Here is a 3,320-nt window from a genome sequence, read left to right as displayed (position 1 = left end):
CCTTCATCACAACGAAACACAGCTAAGGCGGGGCAGGGCTGAGCTGCCAGCTCCCAAACCTCTCTTTAAGCTGGGTTTGGAGCTCTGGGAAGCCTGGCTTTTCCTTTAGGGCATTGATCTCAGGCAAGCTCAGCCCTGCAGCCCATGATCCAGGAACCAAGGGCTGGCCCAGGGGTTTCCATCCCAGTCACCCCCTCACATCTCCCTTCAGAGGGCAACATTCCCCACACCGAGGCGTCCTCCAGATCATCATGGGCTCCCGTCACTCTCCTGCTGGGGGAGATTTATGCCAGATATAAATAATCCTCTAAGTGAGGTTGCAGGAAGGAGTTATTTACAGAGGAGGGACGAATCCCACTGCAGGGGGATGTTCCCTGCATGGCAAACGGCTGGGGTAGCATTATTTTGAGTGTCCCCACTGCAAGGAGGCAGGGGATGGGGTGGGGACAGGGTGGGCTTGGTCCTTAATGCTGAGCCCCCAGGAACAGAGCCAGAGGAAGAACATGGACAGGAGGTGAGGCTTCCCTTGGGCTTTCTCCCTGTTAGTTCAGATCCCTCCCAGGTGACTTCTCAGCTTTCCTGCTGTCACTCAGCCTTCAAGAGCAAAGATTTCCAGATGAAATGAAAAGGAAAACTGATAGATCTGTGGCTTTGAGACAGAACTTCACCAAAGCCCAAATCCCTCTCACCACGGGGGTGAGGATTTCTCCCCATCCCGTCACAGGGTGACCGAGCAAAAATAACCCGGCATAAACCCAAGCACAAAAGTCGGATGAAGCTGTTGGAAGATGAAGCTGTGGCCTTCCTGGCTGCCCTGGTCACACTCAAACTACCTGGCCCTACCTGTGCATGCCCTACTCACTCCTGCCTGTGTGTCCGGGCTCCCGAGGGAATGGGCACAGCCCCGAGGCTGCCAGAGCTCCAGGAGCTCCCAGGGGTGCCCAGGGTGGGATTGTTGGGGTGTCTGTGCTGGGCCAGGAGCTGGACTTTGATGATCCCTGTGGACCCCTTCCAGCTCAGGATATTCCATGATCCCTCCCTGCCTGCACCCCTTTCCCACCCCTTCCCTGCCCTCACAAAGACAGGGCAGGCAGCGTGGTATTGATGGAAAAGCACTGCAGAGAATGACAGAGATTTCCCTTCCACAATACTGATATTTAAACTTGGTTTTGCACTAAATGTCCCAGGGTTGCTGTTGTCTCTGCAGCTCCATTCAGGGTACAAACACAGCACGAATTTAACACCGAGGGCTCTATGCTGGGGGAGGGAGAGGCTTGGGGCTGGCATTTCCCAGTGCTGCCCGACCTCTGTCCAGCCCTTTACTGGTGCCTTTCATCAGGACAAGCGCAGAAATCAAGATGTGCTCTGTAATTTTGGTTGCAGTACAGGACAAGTGGAGGTTTGGAGGAGAGCCTTGGGACTGGGGTGGCAGAGACAGGACAGTGGCCTCAGGGTGGTGTCTGGGTGATGTTCCCACTGCCATCCTGGCCCTGGATGACAGCAGGGTTGGGAGAACATGGACTCGTAGAATCATGGGATGTCCTGAGGGGGAAGGGACTCACAAGGATCACCGAGTCCAGCTCCTGACCCTGCACAGGACAGCCCCAAGAATCCCACCCTGTGCCTGGCTGTGCCAGGGCAGGAGCGGCTGGAAAACACCTGCAAGGGAAGGAGACAGCTCCCAGCAGGGACCGGGAGGGAAATGTCCACGGACACCAGGGGAGGCACCCAAAGGCCCTGCCGCCTGCCCTGCCACGGGCACTGCCTGGCTTTGGGATTTGCACCACCTGCTTTGATGCCACTTGCCTCTGCCCCTTGCCTGTGTTCTCTTCTGCCTGTTCCATCAGTCCTTTTCCTGTCCCCCTCTGCCCTCCCCCCACGTTATTTGTTGTAATTTGGTTTTCTGGCATTCTGCTGGGTTTTATTTTTCTTGGCATCACATCTTTGGGGATTTCACTCACATCATTTCAGCCCAAATTTGTGTTGACACCATTATGTTTCTTCTCTTTGTGCTGCCCACTCCTCCTGCGGAGCCAGCGCTGTTGCCATGCTCCCTGACAGGGTTTGGGGACAGCTCCCTGCCCTCATTCCAGGCTTTGCCTCCCGTGGCGTGCGGCTCCTCACGAGCACAGCTTGGCCTCAGGCAAGCTCAGAAGAGCCTGGCTTAGTGTTCCTGGCTTAGTGAGATGGGGAAACGTTCCTGAGCCTGAGACAGGAGCGGCTGCGGGGGCTGGGGCTGGCTGGAACAGGGAGCTGCCCGTGGCCTTGCCCCGACAGACTCAGCACCTCCTTTCTGCCCCGTTTTCCTGGTCACAGGAATTGTGCTCCAGCACCCGAGGAGGTGAAGGAGCAGGACCCCAGCTGCAGAGCTGCCCCAGCCCTGGGGCCCAGCACAGGAAGGGCCTGGAGCTGCGGCAGCCAGGCCAGAGGAGGCGCCAGGATGATCCGAGGGATGGAGCAGCTCTGCTGGGAGGAAAGGCTGCGAGAGCTGGCATTGTTGAGCCTGGAGAGGAGAAGCTTTGGGGTGACCTCACTGGGGCCTTGCAGGGCCTGAAGGAGCTACGGGAAACATGGAGAGAGACTGTTTACAAAAGCATTATTTAATGCTGGTGTCTCCCTCCCATTCTGGTTTGTCACATCCCTGCATGTCCCTGCCCAGACGGTTTGTGCTGCGTGTCACAGGGCTGGACATTAATGTTGGCAAGGAAGGTGCCAGGGAGCTGCTCAGGCTGTCCCAGCACATGCAGCAGGTGAGGAGCAGAAGGACAAACACCCTGCCTGTGGGGGACACTCCATCCAGCTTCTCTTTAAAGAGGTGTCACACGGGGATTTGGATCTGTCCTTGTGATGACAGCAACTGTTCCTGGCCATGGCAGTGAACGTCAGAGTTACCAGTCAGAGAATCCCAGAATCACAGCATGGCCTGGGTTGGAAGGGACCTCAAAGCCCATCCAGTGCCACTCCTGCCATGGCAGGGACACCTCCCACTGTCCCAGGCTGCTCCAAATCCATCCAACCTGGCCTTGGACACTTCCAGGGATCCAGGGGCAGCCACAGCTTCTCTGGGAACCCTGTGCCAGTTCCTGGACTCTCTCCAGCAACTCCAGGCCTTTCCTGTGCTGGGCCCCAGGGCTGGGGCAGCTCTGCAGCTGGGCTCTCACCTGAGGGGGCACAGGGCCAGAATCCCCCCTCCCCTGCTGCCCACGCTGGGGCTCAGCCCAGCGCAGGGGGGTTCTGGGCTGGGGCAGGTCCAGCTCTCACCCCCAGCACCCCCAGGGCCTTCTCCCAGGGCTGCTCCAGCTGCTCATCCCCAGCCTGGA

This window comes from Corvus brachyrhynchos, unplaced genomic scaffold (genome assembly GCF_000691975.1).
Source record: "Corvus brachyrhynchos isolate BGI_N302 unplaced genomic scaffold, ASM69197v1 scaffold616, whole genome shotgun sequence".
NCBI lineage: Eukaryota > Metazoa > Chordata > Aves > Passeriformes > Corvidae > Corvus > Corvus brachyrhynchos.
Note: the sequence above shows the minus strand (reverse complement) of the source record.